The following is a 10,541-nucleotide window of genomic DNA, read 5'->3' on the forward strand; positions in this document are numbered from 1 at the left end:
CAGTAACAATCCGCAGAGGCGGAGTCCGTCCCATTCCGTGGTGTTTTAATTAACGGAAGAAAAAAAAAGAGATGAAGAGAAGGGTGTGGTCTTTGGAAGCAATAAAAAAGAACAGGTGACTAGGTGAGAGGAAGCGAGAGACGGAAATGAGAGCCAGATGGAAATGGCGGAATTGATGGTGTGCGTTTGCCACGGACCATGCTACTGCTCTTACTGTGGATTACACAAGATTACAACCTTGTGGATATTGATTCAGGAGGCTGGTGAACACTTTGGGAATATCCTGCCAATGTGAATCAATGAGCGAGCGGAGCTTGGAGGGTTCGGAGGCACATCACGGGTTTGAGATCCTTTCTTTAATACTTCTGCGGAGAACCAGTATGCTTAAATCGTTGGGTGTTCCTGTCTGTAAAGAATTCCGAGTGTAAAGGAATCTGACTGCCGGTTTCAAAGCTTTCGGTTTCACGAACTCCCGTATGCCTAAATCACCGCCATTGAAGTGCTGCCTTTAAAGTGAGCAACTTGTTGTTGTTGTTGTTGTTGTTGTTGTTTTGGTTAAGAATTATTCTGGTGTTAAATGTTTTTTTTCTTCTTTTTTTTCTGCCTTTTGTGTGTGCAAATTTTCTTTCATGAATAGAGGCTTGTTTCCTTATCGGTTCGTCTATTAATCCCACGTATGGGAACTTTGTGCTTTTTATTATTTTGGTTTCCTCACAAGTCAAGGGTCCCTGATTCAATCCAGAGCATGGGTTCCTGTCAGTGTGGAGTTTCACTGTTCTCCCCAAGAGTGTATTGGTTTCCTGTGGCTACTCGGTTTTCCTTAAACCTCTACTTCTGTGGTGGTACCTTCAATGGTAAACCTTTTAAAGCCTTACTCTAAAAACTAATGAAGGTTCATTTATGTACCTTAAATCACTTTTAAAGGTACACTATACAGTGCATCTGGAAGATATTCACAGCACTTCACTTTTTCCACATTTTGTTGTGTTACAGCCTTATTCCAAAATGGATTAAATTCATTATTTTCCTCAAGATTCTACAAACAATACCCCATAATGACAATGTGAAAAGTTTGTTTGAAATCTTGCACATTTATTAAAAATTAAAAACAACAACAAAAAAAGCACATGTACATAAGTATTCACAGCCTTTGCAATGACACTAAAAATTGAGCTCAGGTGCTTCCTGTTCCCACTGATCAACCTTGAGATGTTTCTACAACTTGATTGGAGTCCACCTGTGGTAAATTCAGTTGATTGGACATGATTTGGAAAGGCACAGACCTGTCTATAAACTTGGCTTGTGCTCTGCTCTGACTTGGCTTGAAACTTGGCTTGTGCTCTGACATGCATTGTTAACTGCGGGACAGTTAACAATGCATGTCGGAGCACAAGCCAAGTTTCCAGATGAAAGATGCATATTAAGGTATAAAAGATGTATCCTTGGTTGAGAGCACTACCCTTGCAACAAGGATAGGTACAGTTTAGTACTATTATTTTGGAGAGCGTATCAATTCTGAATATGGCCCTTAATTTGTCATAATTAATTTAACAGCAAATGTAACTTTTTAATTCATGCTTTTATGCAAATACCTTTCTCAGTGAGCATATCCTTTCAAAGACTCAATCAGCCTCTTTTTTGGTCTTTTAAACCCCCCCTCTTTTTTCACTGGTTCCTTCCTGTGTGCGTGCACATTTTCTATCACTCATGAACATGGTCTGTGCAGCACAGTACTCTCTGCTTACATTTCACCATCTGGTGTGAATCTACAAAAGTGTCTTTGAAGTGGACTGCAGTTTCTGCACAGAGAGAGACCGCAATGCTGGAAGCACTCATACGTCTTTTCACTGAGGGAACCATGACTGCCAGCATGTACTATGACATTCTGAAGCAGAGCATGATCAGTATGCAGTATTCCAGCCTGATAACGACCCCAAACACCCCTCCAAGACAACCACTGACTTGCTAAAGAAGCTGAGGGTGAAGGTGATTGACTGGCCAAGCATGTCTCCAGACCTAAACCCTACTGAGCATCTGTGGGGCATCCTCAAATGGAAGGTGGAGGAGCATAAGGTCTCTAACATCCTCCAGCTCCGTGATGTTGTCATGAAGGAGTGGAAGAGGACCCCAGTGGCAACCTGTGAAGCTCTGGTGAACTCCATGCCCAAGAGGGTTAAGGCAGTGCTGGAACACGAAATAGTGGCCACACAAAATATTGACACTTTGGGCCCAATTTGGACACTTAGGGGTTTACTCACTTTTGTTGCCAGCGGTTTAGACATTAATGGCTGTGTTGAGTTATTTTTAGGGGACAGCAAATTTACACTGTTACACAAGCTGTACACTCACTTCTTTACACTGTAGCAAAATGTCATTTCTTCAGCGTTGTCACATGAAAAGATAAAATATTTACAAAAATGTGAGGGGTGTACTCACTTTTGAAATACAGTATATAATTTTTATTTTTTTTTAAATATGAGCAAAGAAGGCTGTGATTGTTTTGTTGAACCTTCTGAACTATTTTTTTAAAAAAAATCACAAATATTCTGCTCTCATGGATACCAAACAACTGCAAACAAAACAGGTTTATCAAAAAAATCTTCATTAAATATAGGTGTGAAACAAGTATTGGCACCTGTATGAATTCATATGAGGAAAAATACAACCCCAATTCTGAAAAAGTTGGGACAGTATGGAAAATGCTTAAAAAAAACAGGAGTGATTTGTAAATGTACTTTGACTTGTATTTAAACAAAAAATGTATAAAGATAATGTATTTGGTTTTACCTAATCAACTGCATAGTATTTTGAAGATAAACGTTTATTTTGAAATTGATGCATGCAAAACATTCCAAAAAGGGGCCATTTAGGACTAATAGCGATGTGACAAGTTGAAATATGAAGGTGATGTGAAACAGGCGGGGCAATCATCTAATCCTAGTATATAAGGAGCCTCTTTAAAAAAAAAAAAGTCTGAAAGAGCAAGGATGGGTTGAGGTTTACCAATCTACCAACATATGCATCAGACGATAATCCAACACTTTGAGAATAACATTCCCCAAAGACAAATCGGTGGGATTTTGGGCTTTTCACTTTCTACAGTGCAGAATATAATTAAGGAATCTGGTGAAATCTCGGTGCGTAAAGGGCAAGGCAGAAAACCACTTCTGAATGCATGTGATCTCCTATCCCTCAGACATTACTGTCTTAAAAACCGTCATGCTTCTGTAATGGAGATCTTGACAAGGCCTCTGGAATACTTTGGTCAACCTTTTGTCATCAACACCATTCGCCACTGCATCCACAGATGCAAGTTAATGCTTTACTATGCAAAGCAGAAGCCATACATCAACACTGTCCAGAAGCGCCGCCCACTTCTTTGGGCTCGGTCTCATCAGATGGAGAGTAGCACAGTGGAATCGTGTTTTGTGGTCCGACAAGTCAACATTTCAAATAGTTTCTGGACAAAACAGCCATGGTGTAATATTGAGATACTGGATTTTTGATTTCCATGATCTGTAAGCTATAATCATCCAGATTAAAACAAAACAAAAAAAAGGCTTGAAATATTTTACCTCATGTGTCATGAATCTAGAATATATGAAAGTTCCACTTTTTGATTTAAATTATGGGAAAAAATAAAGTTTTCTATGATATTCTGATAATGATATTGTATACTCCTTTTTTTTTTTTGAATGTGATGCAGTCATCAGATTTTAAATGATCATTTGAAAAAAAAATTAAATGCACAAAGTAAAACATCAAATAATGTGTTAGTCTTTTTAATATAGTACAGGGTGTTTTTTATTATTTTATTTATTTATTTATTTTTTAAATGACTCGGATTATGTGTTTTTGCATTTTCCATACTGTCCCAAATCTTTCGGAATTGGGGTTGTACTTAGTTATTTTGCCATTCTTCCTTGCAAAAGCACCCTAACTCTGTCAGATTGATTGTAGTGAGGTCTGGCTCAGCCATTCCAAACCCTTGATCTTGTTTTGGTGAAGCCATTTCTTTGTTGATCTGGAGGGTTGCTTTGGGTCATTGTCAAGATGAAAGGTGAAATTCCTGTTCATTGTAAGTGTTTTACAATAATAATGAAAAAAATGAATAAGATCTATTCATTATTCCCTTCACCCTGATTAAAGCCCCAGTTCCTGCTGAAGAAAAACAGTCCCAAAAGTATGATGCTGCCACCACCATGCTTCCCCATGGGAATGGTGTTCTTTTGGTGATGTGCTTTGTTTTTGTGCAATAAAATATTTGTTTTGTGGTGTGTTAGCCAAAAAGTTAAACTTTGGTCTCATCAGACCATAACATGTTATTCCACATAGTTTTGGGAGATTGGATGCATAATTTATTTTTGGTTAACAAAGGCTTCCATCTTGCCAACCTACCCCATAGCCGAGAGATATGAATAATTTGGGAGATTGTCGTCACATGTAGGGAGCAACCAGTACTTGCTAGAAGTTGCTGCAATTCTTTTAATGTTGCTCTAGGCCTCTTGGCAGCCTCCCTGACCAGTGTTTTCCTGATCTTCTCATTAATTTTAGAGTAAGGACCTATTCTTAGTGTCACTGTCATGCCATATTTTCTCCACTCGTTGATTGTTGTCTTTACAGTTTTCCGATGCCTTGGACATTTTTTGTAAACCTCCTGATATTTTTCAACAAAGAGATCCTGTACCTGCTTTGTAAGCTCTTTGTGGTCCATGGCTTTTCCAGGTGGATGTTACCAAAATCCTATTGGAGCAGTGGTACTTTATTTGGGTGTAATCAGTCACTTTAACTGATGAAAGGTGTATACTAATTAATATTTAACATGAGTTTGAATGTGATTGGTTGATTCTGAACATATCCACGTTCCCATTTATAAAAGGCTGTGCACATTTATACAAGATGGGTATTGGAAACTTGTTTTTCTTCCCCAAAACATCTCTTACTCTTTGTCAGTTTATATTTATATGTTCATGCATCACAAAAGCATTTTACATTTTAACAGGAGTGTGTAGAGAGAAAGAATGTTACGTCAATGTTACGTTATTCAATGTATTTTTGTTTGCTCTATGTGCCCTTTGTGTGTCTGTCGGTGGTGGGATGGGTTTTCTTTTGTCTCCTCCCCCTTCTCTAGGCCCCGCCTATTGCAAGCGTACGTTCCGGCTTGCTACTAGACAATCACGTCTTGTCCACGCCTGCTTCAGCCTTGTGTGACAGGATTGATTGCCTGCACGTTTCCGGAAGAGTACTTAAGCCTCGTCAGCCTCCATCCCAGGGCAGATCATTGCCATTGTGTTGTGTGTAGAGAGATGTGCATTTCGTCTGTGTGTGACCTTATGCCTGTTCTGACTTTGTTTATGCTCTGCCCCATTATGGTGTGTGTGTGTGTGTGTGTGTGTGTGTGTGTACATATTACTTTTGTGAATTAACCCACTAATAGTCACGTCTGTAAATAGTGCACGGTTAAGAGTGGTTTGTAGGAAGTTGGTGCCATTTATGTTTCTTCTTTTCTCTTGTTTTTTGGGTCAGATAGGGAATGAGGGAAGATGGTGTATTTTTGTTTTCTTTTCTTGTAGGTTAGTTTTCTTTTGTAAAGTTAGAGGGAACTTTTGCTTTATTTTGGCCTGGCCGGCTTCAGAAGATTTATTATCGCTCTCTCTCTATCTATCTATCTATCTATCTATATTTAAGGTGCTCCATTTGGAGGAAATAAACAAAATGAACACATACACTTGCAAACCCTGTTGTTTTTTTCTACAACAGAAAATGTTCCGTGCTTGTTTTTATACACCATCATGCTTTTAGTTATGACTGTCAGTTTAAAAGTCAACAGTTAAGCAGAGACAGCTGACAGGTGGAGTCCTAGGGGGCAGTATCCCTTCAGCAAGTTGATTTTAAGCTCCTTGATCAGTTACAAGCACCAACCAACAGAGAGGAATGAATGATATATTGAAAAAGACAAAATAACAGTAAGCAAAATCCCTGTTTGAAATGTATTTCATCTAAGGATTATTAGAACCATTTTACTGTTCTCCATTCTGTAAATTTATCATATACAATTCTTTAACTCACTAAAGTATCCCACAGATTATTTTTTTTAATCTCCAAACATGTTTGCCATGATCCCCCCCCCCTCCCCCCCTTATTCCAGATCTAATGCATCAAATGAAAACTTGGACAAATGAAACCCCCTGTCTGGGTTTGATCATGTTTTTATCTATTGTTCTTGTCTTCAGCTTCTGGCCACTGAGATCAGTGTTGTTTCAACACAGATTACCAAAGCTGAGCACATCAAAAGAAAAAGGCACATAGTTTCCCACACCACACACCTGGGTAAGTACAGGTTCAGTTGGGAGAAACTGGATAGAGTACTGAAACTGTACTGAAATTTATGAGCTAAGATATAGTATACTGAGTAAAGATGACATGCTGTGCATACAATGTAGATACTTGGCAACTTTTTAACGTCTGTGAAAGAGCGGAGCATCTGATAAATGTCATGTTCCTTTTTTATAGATGGAACGATGTTAGTTTTTAAATGACAAGTCTTCCTTACCAATAAACAACGTCCATTTGATGAATCTTCAACAGTCGAAACCCCGTCATGTTTGTTGGTGCTGTCTTGGCTTGGAGAAAGCAGAGCTGCAGAGAGCTTTTAAAAACCCAGTTAAAAATTATATAAAACACAGACCCATTCATGGCTCATTTGTTCACATTTGATCGGCAGTTAACTATTTGTCAAGTACTGAATAAAACCCATATTCTGTATATTATAGTTTATTCCAAATACATGCATACCATGTGTGTAAAAACAGAAGCAGTACCGTCATGCCCTTCTTTAGAGATTTTATATCAATTAGTTTCACTTGTCCATTTGGTCTTACTGTATTAATATTTACGAGGGGCATCTACACTTAAATTTCACTTATGCTTTGCACAGGATAATAAAATACATTAAAAAGGCATTTGGGATAAACACTGTGTACATGGACTTTTTGATAATGCTCTAAAATGATTAGCAAAAGGCCACTTCATAACCATGCTTGCAAATCAGAAAATATTGCATGAGTCCAGGATTGATTACGACACTTTCCCCTGGTTTCACAGATGAAGCTTAAGCCTAGTCCCAGACTAAGATGTATGTTTGAGCTGTTTTAACTGAAAGTTACTTGCATGGACGAATCTTAAATTATCAGCGCCATTGTTTTATCTCCAGATGCACACCAGTTTCTAAGGCACGTTTATAAAAGCCACTTAAATGTCCTAATTGATCGAAGGCCTGATCCTGGTTTAATGTAAAATCCTGTCTGTGAAACCGGGCCTTTATCTTCTAGTGAAGGAGAAGAACATTCATTAAGCCTGTAATAAACTTTATCTTTAAATAGTAAAAAAATTAAGGACACTTTAATGTAATAACCACTGAAAGCATCACGGTGAATATAGTCAAAAATAAGGTCAAATATTTCACAAGACCTTGAAGGGGGATTGTTGTGACTTTTTTTCACAATACCGGTCTCAAATACAGATTATAATGAGCTCTGTTTGAACAAAAATCCATAACATTTGTAATGGACAAGGTGCATTACAGCTGGTTCTGGATTGCCAGATGGGGACACAGATGTGGGGATGATGGTGATCTGTGCATTTTAGGATGAAACATCTCCTAAGGTGTTTGGTGAAGAAAGGAAATTGAAAAAGATGATGGAGCATTTTATAATGAAAAAATGTACAAGATACTTAAAATACTTATTTCTCACAAACAGCATCAGGCTATCAACCCCAAATTAATGACGATAAACACCATGTACAATGCAGCAACATGTACACAAGACCGTTAACAACCTCTATACTAGATACCACACGGCTGTGCCAATGAAATCAGATTGATGTATGATTCACAATATTGATATAAATAAAGTTCTTTTATTCACAAGTTAAAGCTATTTATGTTCATTCTTATGACTTACAAAGACAAAATCAATGAAGCAGGTATAAATTGTGTGGGTAGTTGACAATATATATTTTTGGATGAACATGGACCATGTTTGGTGGTTTGATAGTGATAATTGCTCATTTACAAGTCTTGTTCTATAAGCTGACAGTAATGAATAAAATTTAGCAACCTGCAGACTACCATCCATTCAACATCACAGAACAACCAACACAAAGCTGGCCTGTGTATGTGTACAAATTGATCTGAGACACGCAGATAGCAGGAACAGTTTGTACATGCTGCTGACAGATCTTGGCTTTCCCATTTAGCTCATCACTGGAAAAAAAGACGTTATGTGATTAGGAGGAAGGATTATTACAATAGCTAGACTGGTACAAGGCATTTCATTTTAATTTAAGCAGGACTGGCTGATTGCTCATCACAGGATTAAGAATTTCAGTGCACAATTTGGTCCTCCAAACAATGTGAAAACTAAAGGCAAAGAAAACCAATATAATGGATGTGGGCTATGCTACACATTTGCAAAAAATATAATATATATATTAAAATATAAATATTACATTCTAAAACAAAAACAACTGTTTGCCCACCATTTTAAAGCATAAATTAAAATAACGCGATTAAAAATGATAAAGATAAACAAAAGCACAGACTAAATGTTAACTGGTATGAGGAACACACACATTCACTTATCTGAATATAGTAAATTAATATAGTATGTGGGCACACGGTGGCTGCAGGGGTTTCCTCCCCCAGTCCAAAGACATGAATGGTAGGCTGATTGGCTTGTCTAAAGTGTCCATAGTGTATGAATGGGTGTATGAATGTGTATGTGATTGTGCGCTGTGATGGACTGGCACCCTGTCCAGGGTGTACCGCGCCTTGTGCCTGATGCTTCCTGGGATAGGCTCCAGGTTCCCCCGCGACCCTGAAATGGAGTAAGTGGTTGAAGATGGATGGATATAGTATGTGACAGCCAGTATCCAGTCAACTCGCTTCATGGAGATTATCTTTATGAGACAAATGCTCTGCTCTAATGAAAAAGAAAAAATAAGATTGTTCCATCATAGTAATTATGTCATGTAATAATTGTAGTAATTATATTAAATGTATACCCCCTTAACATTCATTGCCCTCATAAACACAACATGTAGAATATTAAACCTACATTTCAATGTACAACAATAAATATTGTGGCAAAATGTATATTTTAGTCAGAATTATAGCACTCCCATTCTTTTAGTCTGTTTCCAACATTAGATAAGGATACGAGCGTCAAATGTAAGTTATGCGCTGGGGAAAACATGTCTCAAGTCCACACACATCTGTGGAAGCGACTGACAGGTAAACCACGATAAACTATATGCTTGGTTGTTTGAAGCACTGTCTCTGCTCCAGTCAGTTCTGTGGTCTGTGCACGACTCAAATACTCCTCTCTACTCCAGTTATAAAAGCTGCTGTTGATTCAAGATTTGACAGATGAAGTCGTGTCAACAGTGAGAACACTTAATTAGTTTTATGGATGTTTCCATATTTGATATTACATCACTGTTGCTATGGTTACAGGAAATAGTCCATATAGAATACAGGTTTGACTTTGGTTACTTGTTCATACAGACAGAATATCAAACGCTATTGGAATCTGTTGTGTGAACATGACATTTCTAGAATCACATCTGTAAGTAACTGTGGTTGTTAATCCCAAATACTGACAGTGTGAACATAGCCTACCTATGGGTCATAAACACAGTTTGTGCTTTTATAATTAATTGGGTTAAACTGGCTTCTGCTTTACAACTCTGGACAAACAGTTGTTTAATATTTTATCATTTAGAATTTATTTAAAACCTTTTTTTTCATGGTGTATTGTTCATCCTACATTTCAAACAATTTCTCAAAGCCTTCAATTTGAACACTGGGAATGATGTGGAATAACTTGATTTTCAGATATATACAGAAAATAAAATATGGCTGTTTATCCAATTAATCTGAGAAATAATTCGATTATTAAAATAATCCCTGGTTGCAGCCCTAATAAAATAAACCATTCATATAGAACAACAGTCTGCTAAACTGCTAAATTCATTACCTTGTCTACATGCGGGAACAGGTTTGGTGGTGGAAGGTGGAGAGGAGGTCCTCACCCAAGATTTGGCCTACACTTTCCACAGTTTGTGCACCCAGGGGTTGTGGTGAGCTGGCAGCAGAATGAAGGAGAACAGCTCAAGGAAATCTGCTTTACAGCGTTAAAGCTTGGTCATATTCGAGTTAATCCATCTCAAGGTGATCCAATTGTCCCCATTTGAAGCATGCCGAGACCCCCTAGTGGTCACTGACCCCTGATTGAGATTGACACACACAAGCTATTTTAGGGTTGGGCTATATGATAATATATACTGTGGTGACAATATGAAGTCTCTACCAATGAAGATTTTGCTATATCGTTTATAGTGGTATGTAAATATATCCATGCCGCACAGGACTACTTAAAGTTATTGACATGTTAGTGCGATGCATGAATGAGAATAAAGTGCAGGACATCCATCCATCCATCAATCTTCAACCGCTTACTCCTTTTCAGGGTCACGGG

The 10,541-nt window shown here is 37.9% G+C and overlaps 1 long non-coding RNA gene across 1 annotated transcript; it reads left to right on the plus strand.

Annotated features, from left to right (window-relative positions):
- The first annotated feature begins 373 nt into the window (after positions 1 to 373).
- LOC108268640 (uncharacterized) lies at positions 374 to 7,918 on the plus strand. The gene is made up of 3 exons (XR_006982932.2): positions 374 to 513; positions 6,234 to 6,330; positions 6,514 to 7,918. It is a non-coding gene; the product is annotated as an uncharacterized LOC108268640 (long non-coding RNA).
- Positions 7,919 to 10,541: the final 2,623 nt, after the last annotated feature.

The sequence above is a fragment of the Ictalurus punctatus genome, chromosome 8, assembly GCF_001660625.3.
Source record: "Ictalurus punctatus breed USDA103 chromosome 8, Coco_2.0, whole genome shotgun sequence".
In the NCBI taxonomy this organism is placed as follows: domain Eukaryota; kingdom Metazoa; phylum Chordata; class Actinopteri; order Siluriformes; family Ictaluridae; genus Ictalurus; species Ictalurus punctatus.